General features: G+C 32.6%; 1 long non-coding RNA gene across 1 annotated transcript; it reads left to right on the top strand.

Annotated features, from left to right (window-relative positions):
- The first annotated feature begins 581 nt into the window (after positions 1-581).
- On the top strand, positions 582-15,201 carry LOC143075248 (uncharacterized). The gene is made up of 3 exons (XR_012978269.1): positions 582-1,525; positions 14,324-14,652; positions 14,997-15,201. It is a non-coding gene; the product is annotated as an uncharacterized LOC143075248 (long non-coding RNA).
- The last annotated feature ends 866 nt before the right edge of the window (positions 15,202-16,067 follow it).

Below are 16,067 nucleotides of genomic sequence, written 5' to 3'. Positions count from 1 at the left end.
GGAAGCAGATGGATTCATGACAAAAATGTGTTTTGGTGATGGAAATGTGATTGTACATCTTACTTTACTGAACATTCTTGCTGCTTACAATTATCTCTATCTATAATGAACTTGGTCTAGTAGTTTCAGTGGAAAATGTTAGTAAAAATTTTCAAATGACTACTAAGGACAATAACTCCTTAGGGGGTCGATTGACCATTTCGTTCATGTTGACTTATTTGTAAATCTTACTATGCTGAACATTATTGCTGTTTACAGTTTATCTTTATCTATAATAATATTCAAGATAATAACCAAAAACAGCAAAATTTCCTTAAAATTACCAATTCAGGGGCAGCAACCCAACAAAGGATTGTCCGATTCATCTGAAAATTTCAGGGCAGATAGATCTTGTCCTGATAAACAGATTAATTTTGCTCTAAATGCTTTGGTTTTTTGAGTTATAAGCCAAAAACTGCATTTTACCCCTATGTTCTATTTTTAGTCATGGTGGCCATCTCGGTTGGTTGGCCGGGTCACCGGACACGTTTTAAAACTAGATACCCCAATGATGATTGTCGCCAAGTTTGGTTTAATTTGGCCCAGAAGTTTCAGAGGAGAAGATTTTTGTAAAAGTTAACGACGACGGACGACGGACGCAAAGTGATGGGTAAAGCTCACTTGGCCCTTTGGGCCAGGTGATCTAAAAAAGAAAACCTGTTAAATTCGTCAATTAAGAAAAATAAAATTTCTCGTTAACACATGACCAGTACTGAACCATTTCCGGTCATTATCGCACCCTGGTGGATAATGACGTTTAAAGTCTTTAACATTTCTAAAACAATAACTGAAACCAAGCAAAATGTACTTTCTTGAAAGTGAATTTTAATGAACTGTTGAAATTATAAGATTTATTGATTACTTGTTGGTGTTTAATGCAACTTTCATCACTTTTGGCTATAATATTATAGTGGATGTCAGCTTTTGATTGCCCAAACGCTAAAAATAATTGTCAATCAAAACTACAAAATGTATTGAAAAATGTAATTTTAAATTAGAAAAATGTGAAATTATAAAAAAAAATCGTTCTCATTTTTTTCTGCATTGGCATAAGCCAAGACTAAGTTAACTTAAGCTACAGTACCTTTTAAAAAAAATCCTAATCCTCCAGGTATGATATATTTTATTTTTCCCCATTTGAAACGTCCAAGCACAAGATAAAAATCACCACTGTTTAATACAATGTCCCAACTTGCCATAATGAATATCCTACCAATGAGTGTTTAATTAATAATATGTTCCCACTAATTTATACTTCTCACCCTAGCCTGCATGTCAATCACAGTAAAAATTTGACCCTTCTCTTGAAAACAGCCGGTATTTGACACGCCCACATCGGTCTAGATGTGTACTTTGAAATAATCGTCGATTTTATAATTCCACCATGGTTTTCCTAATTTAAAATGTGTTCTTTTTATTTCTTTCAATGCTTATGATATCCGATGCCGTATTTAGCGACAGCGAAGATGAGACAGAAAAGGGACAGGTATGTATAATTTTATTTCAACTTATTTTCAAATTAAAATCGTTATCATGGCGAATGTACGCATAATATGATATACACTTCATGAAAAAAAGCAATAAAGGTTACGTTCAAGTGCGTAAAACAAGTATTACCATTCCTTAAAACCACAAAGGAATTTCCAATATTGCAAACGTGTATTTTCAGCACATTTTTCATTCCACGCATGTATCTATTTTCTCCCCGAGTGTGATAGATATATGATATATGTACATTGTCGGAAAATATACAACTTATGTGTATGAGCATTCGAAACATGACGAAAAACTAACTTCGCCGAGCTTTTCTCAGACTCGTAGCAAGTACTTATATTTGTTTTCTCCGAAAATAAACGTATATTATTTTTATCCTGAAATTTACACCATTCACTTGAAATTTTAGTTGTATAAAATCTAAAAAATTTGTCCCTTATTTTTCAAAGAATTTGACATGTAGCTTAACGCGGACCCCAAAAATTAACTGTTACGTAAAAAAAGGAATATCCGCATTACCGCTCGTTCAATATGGAAGTCGGACAACAGAACATTAATTTGAACAAGTAGAAATAAAGCAACAACAAAAATATTAGTGTACCTGTTGTTTGTACAATAGTTGGCTGATTGCAGGATAAAGGAAATATAATATAAGCGAATATACAAACACCGTTTAACTTTATTTAAAAACGTTGATCGATTAACTGATAATTGCATGCTTAACGTTTAGTTGCATGTTTTTGAAATACAAAAAAGTAGCAGTTTATACTGTATAGCTGTCCATTATTAAGTATCCTTCAAGGCAACGTATTTATTCGTATACTAGATAACATTTTACAAATAGAACTAGACAGATGCATCTTATACTAGATAAGGGATCCTCCATTTGATTTTTATGGGGGGAGGGGGGGGGGGGGTGCTAGGATGAAATTTGAAAAAAATAGGCAAGACAGGAGTTTTGAGTTAAAAAAAAAAAGGCAGGATGAGACACTTGCAAAAAAGTCAGGATGACAATTTATGTAAAAAAAGTCAGGATAAACTAAGAAAAAAAAAAGCAGGACCGGATAAAGTGAAAAATAAAAAGGCAGGAGAGATTAAAACTAAAAAAAAATGCAGGACAAGATTTTTCATCCTAGCCCCCTCCCCCCCCCCCCATAAAAATCAAATGGTAGCTCCCTAACATTGTACAAATATAACTAGACAGATGCATCCTGATACCTCTGCACGCAGAATACATATGTATAGTATGTGATTCTAGTACTGTCAACGGTACAGAACATTTTCTTTTTTCCCATTGCAATGAATAAAGACGATAGAATGTCTATGTTGTCTAAAATTGCTAAATTGCAAAAGTTACTGACAGGGCTTTCAATAATGGCTAAAGTCATCACAAAATAATTTTGCTATCTAAGAGCATAAAACGTGTGTACATTTAGAATATATCATCTTTTAAATGCGTATATCTTAAAAAGTCAAATATAGCACATGAAGTTGACTAAAGTTCTTAAGCGTGATAAAGATATTTATTATGCTAATGTTTTTAAATTGGAAAGGTAGCAATGTTGATACGAAACTCTACTAGTACTGCCAAGCTTATGTTTGTAATGTTCATGTAACCCCGATTTAAACTTCTCATGGGCGGATCCAGCCATTTTAAATAGGGGGGTTCATGACCCACGACAAAAAAAAGGGGGGGGGGTCCAACGTCATGTCCCAATTCAAATGCATTGATCGTCCAAAAAAAGGGGGTTCAAACCTTGGATCCACCACTGCTTCTCTTCTCTTCTATTCTATTCTATTTATTCGATAGGACACATTTCCACACATTTAAAACTTGACGGTGACACCGTCAAGTTTTAAATGTGTCTAATGTAATTTAATTTTGTTTTAATCTTTAATGAGGTCTTAAATTATTGATGTTATTGCATTTGTCTATCGGTTGTCCTTAATTTGCACACAGCAACAGTTAAAATAAAAATAAGAATGGTTATGAATAAAGGAGGAATAAAGGTAAAACAATTAGACTGCCAAAATCATCCGTGAGCTAATATAAAAAAAAAAGGGCATTGACAATTTGGCGGGAAATCATTCTCTCTATATTTTTCATACATTTAACATTTGCACCTTTTTTCTTACAAAAACTTTTAAAAAAATAACAAGGATTTTATTAGATTTTTAAATAGAACTTTGTGTAATAACATTATGAAAATATATAAAAGTAGGGGTTAGCGGGCAAAATATTTTGGGAAAGTACATAAAAAAACCCAGAGGATTCCGAATATCTTGCAAAAATCCTAAAAACAACATGAATAAACATCCTAAGACGCTTAAAAAACGTTTTACTCACTTACAATGTACAAACGATTTTTATGAATTAATGTATAAATACGAATAAGCATAGAGTATTACATGGTATTCATTTGTTCCGCTCTTTAACGAATGGCCAGTTTAGGTGCATGTACAATGAACCTATCTGGTTTTCCAGATTTTTGTATACTACATGTAGTATACATAATTGTTTATTTATGATTACGATAAAATAGCTTGTGTTGTATCATAATATGTTTACTGTCTCAGACGCGAGATGTGGTAATGTTGTTATAATTTTTACTACAAACTTGAGTTTTCATCGCAGATAAAGATCAGTAATTTTACATAAAATTTTACAATGATTCGTTCGTTCATTAGAAACTATATTATCTCTGACATATATCAATACAATAACTAGTAATCGACTTGTCAATTGGTTTTACATTTTACATCATCTGAAAGGTGTATGCACTAAACCACTTCTTTATTCAGCTACACAAGAAAGATCCCATGTGGTTTGATTCTTCAACTGCCCGGAAACGTTTAATATTAAATGATATCCGTGTTATAAAATGAATGAAAGCTAGTGTATATATGAGTGGTTTACTATTTTCGACTTTAAAACTATTTCCATTAAACAACCATCTATGATGCATAATACATGTAATACTGTACTAGCTATCAAACACATACAAAACAAAAGCGTAAGAAAACTAACTATTATTTACGGTATTAAACTTTTTTCAGAGAAATTTTATCTATATAATATCATGGTAAAACAGCATAATTACTTTTTGGGATGTTTTATAGTAATTAGTCTAGATCTGATGTGTGACATGGCACAGTATTTAAAAAAAAAATGAACAGAACGACTGATGAAGATATTACATGTAAAGAATACTTATATGACGACATGTTTTTTTTTCATAACTATTACTTTTATGTATGCACGTTTTTTAAAATTAGTGTTATAAAATAGTTATTCTAAGTTAAATGTTGTTTGGTTTGTTTTTTTTTTTTTGCGTAGATTTAACATAACAAATCACTGCATTGTGTGCAAAGTGGCGCAACAGCATTACAATAAAGCGGTCGTAAGGATTTACAGGCTACCCGTAAGTCTTTAACAATGAGAAAAAAATATCACATACTATACTCATGGTCGATTCAACAAAACTTAATCTTCTTTTCTGTATTTTGAAAATATATATATTGAATAAAATTAAGGGATATCGAGATGAAAAATATGATCGAATGGAGCTATAGATTGTTTAAAAATAATTTAGATTTAAAAACTCGTTGGAAACGCTTTATAATTACTTCATTCAAAAAACAAATGCATACATTTTACGAACTGGACTCGACGATCTTTCAAATCGTTCCCTCAAGATACTATGTTGTTCCCACAAGATAAATATCTCGTTTCCTAAAGATGATATGTCGTTCCCTCAAGATGTTATGTTGTTCCCCCAAGATAGTCATCTTGTTCCCTCAAGATGATATGTCGTTCCCTCAAGAGATCATGTCGTTCCCTCAAGATATTATGTCTTTCCCTCAAGAAACGATGTTTTCCCCTCAAGATGATATGTCGTTCCCTCAAGATGCTATGTTGTTCCCTCAAGATAGTTATCTCGTTCCTTCAACATAGCAATATCAATACAATGTTAAAACTATGTTGAGGGAACAACATAGTATTTTGAGGAAACGACATAATAACATGAGGAAACGACATAACATCTTGAGGGAACAACATAGTATCTTGAGGGAACGACATAGCATCTTGAGGGAACAACATAACATCTTGAAGGAACAACATAGTATCTTGAGGGAACGACATAACATCTTGAGGTAACAACATAGTATCCTGAGGGAACGACATAGCATCTTGAGGGAACAACATACCATCTTGAAGGAACGACATAGTATCTTGAGGGAACGACATAATATCTTGAGGAAACGACATATTATCTTGAGGGAACGAGATAACTATCTTGTGGGAACGACATAGTATCTTAAGTGAACGACATAGCATCTTGAGGGAACGAGATAGCTACATTGTATCTTGTGGGAAGGACATATCATCTTGAAGGAACGACATAGTATCATGAGGGAACAACATATTTTTTTTTTCTTTCATGTTCGCATTCTGCCACCGTAGTTTCATGACCAAACTTCAATCTGAATGTTTTTTTTAATTGATATACATATTTAGACTAACTTAAAGACCTTATTGCTAAACAATTGATAATTCAATAAAAGGCTATTGTTACAGTTTTCAGTCATGATTTACCTCAAAATTTAGTGAGTCAGGGGCCTGGTTTTCGAAAGTATCTTATGACTAAGACATGTCTTATGATGGTCTTATGACATGTCATAGTCGTAAGATATGTTTTCGAAAGTGTCCTAAGTTACGAATTGTCATAACTTTTGTGGTAAACTTAAGACCCCTCGCGACATGACTTATGATGGTCTTATGATTGTAAACTAAAATTTTAATTACTTTTCATGTTTAATTTCATGTTAATTGCAATAAAAATATTTGTTGTGTATCTCAGTTAGCTTAATAGTAAGGATTTTATTTTTCTCAACTACGTGAACTAAAATTTGAATCTCCTGCGACATATAATTTTGAATTCTTTTCTAATAGTCATGGTTTTGTATAATACATATACATATTACTTAGTTCCTAGTATAGTTAATAGAACCATATCAACGTATGTGCACGGGCATTTCGATAAGCGGGTACTCGATGTACCGAATCTAAAAAGTATTCACATTTAAAAAAAAGTATGATTATACACGAAAACGAAGTTCAAGTTTATTATTTATCACAAACTAATTTTTAACAAATTTTCAAGTCAAATATCAATTCCTTTTTATATAAAATTTCTTGTCCATTATATGAAAGAAATAAACTATTCGTAAATATTAATATGTTCATACTTTTCATTTTAATTTTTATATTTATCACTTTTTAATCATTACTTAAAATATTAGAAAATATTGTTCACTTATGACAGTCATAAGAGCACCAAAGCTACGACTCTCTTAAGACAGCTTTGATTTACATCCTATGACATATCATACGATAGTCATACGATGATCATAAAATATGTCCTAAGATATATCTTATGACATATCTTATGATACTTTCGAAAACCAGGCCCCAGGACTCTAAATTTTTGTTGAATAATAAATGTTTGAATACAATATATATATTTCTATCTTTATAAGCATCTTTTCGTGCTTTTAGTTTGTTAAAGGAGAAATAGTGAACAAAATTAATAAGAACAAATAACACATTATACGTTTTTAGTAAGTTTAGGTAATTTTTTTTAACATTATACTTTTGTAAACTCCATGGTATATAATGCTACTTTGATAAAATATAATCTCCAAAGTCATGAAATAGTAAATACAGAAATGGTTTGATCCTTTTGGTAATTCGGTATTTTACAGATAAATGCATGGATTCAATTTTACAGTCATCATTACGCTTTCAAAATGCTAGCAGAAATTACTATTCCGTTGAAGCCTTTGCGATTTTCTTTTATTTTCAAGCGTCATAAGTTTATTTGTCTCTATAGATTTGACCACAATGTTTATCTAGAAACAATATTTAACTTATTAAAACTGCAAGTATTCTGCATGTATGATTTATTTCTCATGCCATAGTTTATTAATTTAGAAATATTTACATAGCCATGCAGTAGTGAACAGACAATTTGTGTAGTAATCAATCCTCCTGAGAAAATAAAATGACCAACGATTGCATGATAGTTATAAAGTAATGTACGAGATAACTAATGACCGCAAAATCTGAAGTTTATCCCAACAAATTCCCATCTGCTAATTCCTCAATGTCTTGTTTCATGATTTACATGAACGATCAGATTCAGTATAATTATTTCCGGAGTTACTAACATGACTGACATGTTTAACCCCGCCACATTATTTATGTGTGTGCCTGTCCCAAGTCAGGAGCCTGTAATTCAGTGGTTGTCGTTTGTTTATGTGTTACATATTTGTTTTCATTAATTTTTTGACATAAATAAGGCCGTTAGTTTTCTCGTTTGAATTGTTTTACATTGTCTTATCGGGGCCTTTTATAGCTGACTATACGGTATGGGCTTTGTTCATTGTTGAAGGCCGTACGGTGACCTATAGTTGTTAATGTTTGTGTCATTTTGGTATTTTGTGGATAGTTGTGTCATTGGTAATCATACCACATCTTCTTTTTTATATTCTCACTAAACATGCTCAGTATACAATATATGTTATTTCAATTGAACACAACACTACTGCACAAAAACAAATGCAAAATAAAACCGCGAAGAGCCTTAGGCCGCCATCATCGTCATTGTGTTTAACTAAAATATTTAAGTTATAATATGAAATCTACTTCAACATAATATGCTACGAAATGAGGCCTGTATGGTTTATTGCATAGGGCTACGTAACGTTTTCCCTTGACCTAAAATTATCCAGTTATGCAGGGTTCTGTTCGAAGAATGAAACCAAAGTACTGAAATACTGAAAATCGGATGACCGCAAGTTCTTGTGAATGGTCCGAGAAGCACTTGTCTCAGAAAAAAACCCATATCTATACCTGAAAATGAGGTTTTATGTGCAGAAATAATTTTTTTCTTGGACAAGTTCGTGCGTAGATAAATTAATGTCAGGGAATTCATCCTCACCGTAATGACTATTATATTGAAGTACGTGATACAAATCCGTATAATTACTCAGGTATATTATTGTTATATAGTATATTAATACTTGTATATTACAGTTACGTGTATTTTCATTGTATATCATTCTATTCTTCTATATTAATAATAGTGCAGTGCTAGTGCATGGTTGAGTTATCGTTGCTTAAGATTGCAAACGTTCTTGAGATATTCTACCGCATGTGTGTGCATATTTATTTTGAATGATTTTTCACTAAATGTTTATACGTATAACAAAACATTTTAATATTATTAATTTATCTTTTTAAAAAAAGTATGTGATGAGTATTCATTGAAGAAATGGATTTTTAACAAGCGATAAGGAATATAAGTTTGCACTTGATGATGTCTTCATCATGTTTATAGATCGGTTCAAAAAACCAAAACGAATATTACGTAATGGAAATCTAGGCGATAGCAATACACCGGAATGCCCTCATCCGCTGTAAAAATTGATAATTTACAACACCTGGCATTCTTGACCTTGAAATACATTTTAAAGAAACTATATCTATACACACAGAAATACAAAAGTAGCTGTCAATCACAGCATGTATTCCGAGGATTTATTATAGGTGAAGCAATACGGCAAATAAGAAATATAAGTGGCCATAACAAATCAATAAACGATGTAACTAATGTCAAAGTGAAATTATTAGATAGGGGTTATTATAACGTCTAAATATGTGAAATAAAATTGAGAATGGAAATGGGGAATGTGTCAAAGAGACAACAACCCGACCAAATAAAAAAACAACAGCAGTAGGTCACCAACAGGTCTTCAATGTAGCGAGAAATTACCGCACCCGGAGGCGTCCTTCAGCTGGCCCCTAAACAAATATATGCTAGTTCAGTGATAATGAACGCCATACTAATTTCCAAATTGTACACAAGAAACTAAAATTAAAATAATACAAGACTAACAAAGGCCAGAGGCTCCTGACTTGGGACAGGCGCAAAAATGCGGCGGGGTTAAACATGTTTGTATTTATATTGATGCTTTTTATCAATTGACGTAGTGAATTATTACAACAAAACAAATCGAAACAAAAAAAAAATATTCGGTTTTAATGATCTTTAAAAACTAAATATAACCCATATACATGTATACGTAAGATTAAGAAAAGTAAGTACTAAGTAAGTAAATTTTGTTTAGGGTCGGCTTATATATACACAATAACAAAACATGAGCTCTGACTACTGATGCTAAATTTGGTTGATTATGATATAGGGAATTACTGAAGCAGGACCGGAGCGGGCCCCCTCTTAGGCAGTCAGTGGGCCCCGGCTTGTGAAAAATTCCGAATCTGCCACTGATCAATGGTATAGTGTTTCATGTATACAAACCTTTGGATATGGTAATTAGGTGCAAATGTCAAAATAATCGGATTTATATCATCTATGACTAGCATCAGTGGAAATACTACATTAGAATAATAGAGATTAATTAGTTTGACAAATAGCTAATGCATTTACAAGTCGACTGTGGTTTAACCGCATGAAAAATAAATACTGGCATCTGATTTGTTTCAGATACTTCTGATATTATCAAGCAGGTGATAATATGAACCCATAATTGATATTTGAATTTATCAACTATTATATATCATGTAGCAAGAAATTTTAACCTATTCCAGCGGCCCATTCCTGTCACTCATTGCATAGTAAGTGCCCCCTCTCCACCCCCGAGTAAACTTAAAGCATATCTTACGATATCATTTTATTAATGATTTTATATTAGACATTGAACATTCATTTTTTGTGGAGGTGGAGGCGGCAAGAACTTTTTAAATAATTATTGTGGGTTCCCATTGAAAATAACAGGATTTAAAAACAAAATTGTTCATATTGAGATAAAAATCGAATGTCGAAAAAAATGATAGTCCGAGAATCAAAAATTCCTTAACACGCATGATAGTAACTACTTTCACAACGAGAGGATTTCCCTCAATAATCGTGGTTAATCCTTTAATAACAGATAGAAACTATTCCAATCAAAATGTACAAATGCATTAATTATTTTGTTTATATAAAAGCTTTAAGAAGTAGGCACTTCACATCGGTGTTAATATTTACGCACCCAGTGGCAAGTTGTCATAAATCACGCACTATGAAGCTGGGGTTATAAAACGATTTTTTTTTGGCACAGACATTTTATGAAGATAATATGGTATTCAAAATTAAAACTATGATTAATTTAATTGATCGATGTGTGCAGCCGATATGTTTTATTACTAGATGCTTCGTTGCATTGTCATAAAAGGAAAATTAACATAGTTTACTCAGACCTAATAGGCCTCAAAAGAATTTTCTACTTTTTGCGTGATACTTTTTTTATTGCATAATTGATAGGCATGGGATATACTTTTATTAAGTACAAATTGCGTTAAAAAAAGCAACAGCAACCTATATTTTTTTTTTTACTAAAACATACTACAATTTTCTTTAATACGGTTTCGTTCTTAAAATCAACATTCAAAGGCTGCCTAAGACATGTACTAAAAAAAAATGGCGATGGTCAGTTTATTTTGCTGTTGAGCATAGTTTACAAAGTCATTGCATATCGGTTTTCTTTAATAAAATAAAATAAATATATTTAGGCTAGTGAACAGGATAAAGAAGAAAAAACGGATTACTTTTGAAAAGTCACAAAATACATTCTCATGTTGTACCGTTGTACCACTGTCCCAGGTTAAAGGAGGATTATGATCCCGCGAACATGATTACCCCCCCCCCCCCCCGCCCCCCATTATGTATGTATGTGCCTGTTCCATGTCAGGAGCCTGTAATTCAGTGGTTGTCGTCTTTTTATGGGTTACATATTTGTTTTTATGAATTATGACATGTGAGAAGCAAAATGTATGTTTAACACGCATATTCATTAGAATATTTTTTGTATGGAGCGCGAGAGGGTCAAAAAGCGGAATTGAGTATTGTGTTATTCAAAATCAATTTCTCGACCATGCTTTCATGGCATCACTTAAGTATTGGCAGGCACACCAGCAGCTGCCCTTAGTCAATGCACTACTGTTGTGGCCACAAAAAACTTGTCCCGTGTTGACGTAAAGCGAATGTAGCGCTCCTCCCTTGACGATGGTTGTTTTTGGTCTACGACATATTGACCTATCCAGTGCTGTTTGTTGATAACTGTTTTTAGTCTATAAACTGTTGACTTATGCACATTAAATCGATCCACTACGTCAGTAACACTCATGCAAGCATCAACCATTCCAAGAGCCATCTGACGGTCATTTTCGGAGAGGCCTGGTTGACGCCCCATGCAATTTTTTCAAACGTTTGTGTGTTTTTCTTACCAATGGTGTGTTTCTGAACGTTAGTGCAAAAACAAATTAAATTTCGTCTTAAAAGTACAGGTACAGAAGGTAAAACATCAATTACACGCGTAAAGCTAAAACGGCGCAAAATCAATCACCTGGAAAAAAGTACGACTGCTTAAAAATACAGGTAATACTAAGGATTATATCAATGATGTTTATTAAAAAAAAATCCAGAAACAACCAAAAAAAAATTTAAAAAAAAGTGTTGCTAAACTTTAATGGCTCAGTATAGGTTAATTTAATTATTAAGGAATTGTTTAATCTTGTCATTGTTTTAATGTCATTTACAATGATTATTTTATTTGACGACACATTTGTTCTGCTATTTTACACACGATTATCTCTGCCTTTGCCTTTACTTGTATTGAGTTATTTGAAATAGAAAAGCATGTATTTCATAATCATAAATGATAAATTTATAGAAACCACCATTGCAGAGTGCTGGAATGTGACAAGAGTTCAATGCCACCAAATATTACAATTATAGATCACCACACAGCCTTCAACAATGAGTAAAATCAATGTCCATAATCAGCTATAAATATTACAAAACAACAATGCAAATATAGAAAAATTCAAACTAGAAAATTTCAAATAGCCCTCAGTAGAAATGATCCGAAATAGTGCGATACACAGATTATCAGTTTTGTGCATACATAATTATATTGACTGAAAAGATTCACATTATGACTGACTAAATTATGCTATTACTAGATAGTAATATCTATTCAACCGATTATCTTTACTTTTCCACTTTAAGGATGAACTACATATTTAAAAGTTCATGGTTAATCATGAAGAGACATAAAAAAAGAAATATCATTTTTTTTTGTTATCTGTTAGAAGTCAAGCCTACTAAAATGGTACAGCCTCGGTGGTTTAGTATTCTTATAGAATATTTTGCATTATAATTGAATATAAAATCTATGAAAAATTTATATGTGTTTACATGCATACGTATGTGTTTAAGTCGACTTCTGCGGGTGTCTGGGACATTCTTAATACAATGTATCTTGATATACAAAAAGCAACATGGATTTCAACCAATATTTTGTCTTTTCATAATTAATATCGAAGTTTAATTCGGTTATGTTACAAATATAGCATATACCATACCACATCAAGAAGGGGGAAAACATTACAACTACGATGACAAAACAACTAAAAGCAACACGGTAGGGAGGAATAACACATATTGGTGTGTATGTTTATTGGACATACTGTACTTGCTAAGGCAGTATTATATACTTGCAATTATTTTAGTCAGCTACAGCTATTTAGTGGACAACAAACTCCTGTTTTGACACATCAAGTAATGAATGAGCAAGATAAATAAAATAACATGTTTAAGGTTTGAATTATAATTTTTGCAGGGTGGAACGTTGCCTCCAGTATTGTATATTCAAGCGGACAACTGCTGGCGGGAAAACAAAAATAAATATGTTTTATCGTTTTGTGAGTTACTGGTGCACATGAAAGTATTTCAAGAGGTAGACATTTGATATCTTATAGCCCACAGTAATCATACTACTGTTAGATAATAGAATTCCTATCTAAAAAAATTCAGGGAATACAATCATGACAATGGACACACGTATTTTTATGCCCCACCTACGATAGTAGAAGGGCATTATGTTTTCTGGTCTGTGCGTCCGTTCGTCCGTTCGTCTGTTCGTCCGTCCGTTCGTCCGTCTGTCCCGCTTCAGGTTAAAGTTTTTGGTCAAGGTAGTTTTTGATGAAGTTGAAGTCCAATCAACTTCAAACTTAGTACACATGTTCCCTATGATATAATCTTTCTAATTTTAATGCCAAATTAGAGTTTTTATCCCAATGTCACGGTCCACTGAACATAGAAAATGAAAGTGCGAGTGGGGCATTCGTGTACTGAGGACACATTCTTGTTCCTACTGAATTGATCGGTGATTCCTCCTACCATTGTTATAAGGGTCGTATCATTATGTATTAACATGAATAACTGTATCCAAATGAACATGATGAATAAGATATAATAAAGAGAGAAAATATACCGACGGAGAATCATAATGAAAAGTCGATTAAAATAAATCATCTCAATATTCAACAGTAAAACAACTAAGACAAACCATTACATAAAAATATAAAGTAACTCCAATACCACCGGAAAACTCGGTTAACAGCTCCTCGAGGGACACCCGTCGTATTTTTAGACTAACTGAATTCATGATATGGAACACCGTCCCTGAAATAATGTATCAAGTGTAATATATAAATACTCCACATACATCCACTATCATGACTGTCGCAATATTGCTTCAGAGAAATGTCAAAACAATTAGCAAACGAATGCACATACAAGAATCGTAATGCGGACAGTTTTAAAATATAAATCAATATAAAATTTGATAGAATTTTTTATGAAAATATTTTTTTTTGCAGGTTCACCTTTCTTTTCTGTATGTTGGACACACACATGAGGATATTGACGCCGGTTTTCAGCAAAATAGTAGATTCCCTCCGTCGAAATGACGCAGAAAAAATCCCTGAGCTTTTGGATCTCTTACCAAATCCAAGCAACTTAATTTGGCAATACGATATTAGGAACTGGCTTCAACCATTTATTGCTGATGTACGGAAACATATCAAGCCATTACATTATAGATTTACAATGGATGAAGTATCTAATAAGATTAAACTGTGTTACAAATCCAATCATGCGGGGCCTTGGAAGATTTCAACAAGTGGAATGTTCATGTTTAACGATAAAGGTGAAGTAGAATTGCCAAAGGGTGTACCAAAAGTATCCACGCCAGTTTTTGACAAAATATTTATCGAAAAAATTGAAAGTGGAATTAATGACTGGAAATGTCTCTTCACGGATCAAATGTCAAACGCGTTGTCTTTGCTTGCTAATATCACTGAGAAAACTAAATATTTATCTTCTTTTCAAATTAAATATTTTTCATTTGAGCAAAACATCTGGACGTTTTATTAGCAAACTCAACTCGAAATCGGTAATTGACTACTTTATAATATTTATTTGTTTTTCTTTAATCATCAACTAACAACATTTAAGGTCGAAATCAATCGTTGTTGTTTCATGTATTTTCAGGAAATACGAAGAACATGACAACTAGATGCACCATATATAGCTCATATGTATATGGCTATATATGTCAAAAGAAACAGATATTTTATTCTATAATACAGGAACTAATAGAACTCATTTTCTTTTTTGATTTGATTTGTTATATACATGAGGTATCATATTTGTTGTGGCTATTTTACCTAGCAGTTGAACAACATATGGTTTCAACAGCAACAGAACAATTATGTTTTATTCAAAATAATGTGCATGCTTTAATATGTAATTTTCAAGAGTTTAAATTTTCTACTTGTGCTGTACTGACATTACACAGTTTGTAATTATGTTTTCTCTTGAAAAAACATTGATTTCTATCTCGTTTACTTTCCTTTAATTTGATGGATACACGAATACGTGGTAGCGTGATCACCCCGAGTGCGAGAGGTCGTAGTTTGGAACCAAGCTGGATGAAAACGGAGACTTTAGAATTTGTATTTGTTGCTTCTCCGCTTAGCACGCAGCATGAAGGAGTTTGATCAAAGGATTGATTGGCTCGAAGTGATAATGCTATGTCCGTTTCGGTGAACTGTTATCTTATGAACAACGTGACGGTTGTCACATGTGAAGCAGTATTTTCTTCCCTTTCGGAGTTGCCGAGATCACCCCAAGCTTTTGGTGGGATGCGTGTTGCTTGTAGGTTTTAATTTCTTTGACGTTTCTTCCTCACTATTGTTTGTCTTTTCTTTTGTAGCCATGGCGTTAGTTTACTTTCGATTTATGAGTTTGAATGTCCCTCTGGTATCTTTTACTCCTCCTTTATGAATTAGCTTGTTGAAAATCCGACTCTGCGTGTGGTTCAATTGAAAAGTAAAGTTATTTTTCATGTTACATTAACTTGTTCTTGTCCTGAATATGCATATTTATTTCCCACTGGACAGTGCGAATCACCAAGATTCATCTTTTATTTCGTATTTGAATGTTTCAAAGTCATTTAAAGTCTTGCACATGTACATTAGTTAGTGTTAATTATGACCTTCAAATCTAAGGCCCGCTATCTAACTTTGCAAAAAAAATTTAAAGCAGTATTTTCATTAGCTT

This window comes from Mytilus galloprovincialis, chromosome 5 (genome assembly GCF_965363235.1).
Source record: "Mytilus galloprovincialis chromosome 5, xbMytGall1.hap1.1, whole genome shotgun sequence".
In the NCBI taxonomy this organism is placed as follows: Eukaryota; Metazoa; Mollusca; class Bivalvia; order Mytilida; family Mytilidae; genus Mytilus; species Mytilus galloprovincialis.
This window is presented reverse-complemented; position numbering and strand designations above follow the sequence as displayed.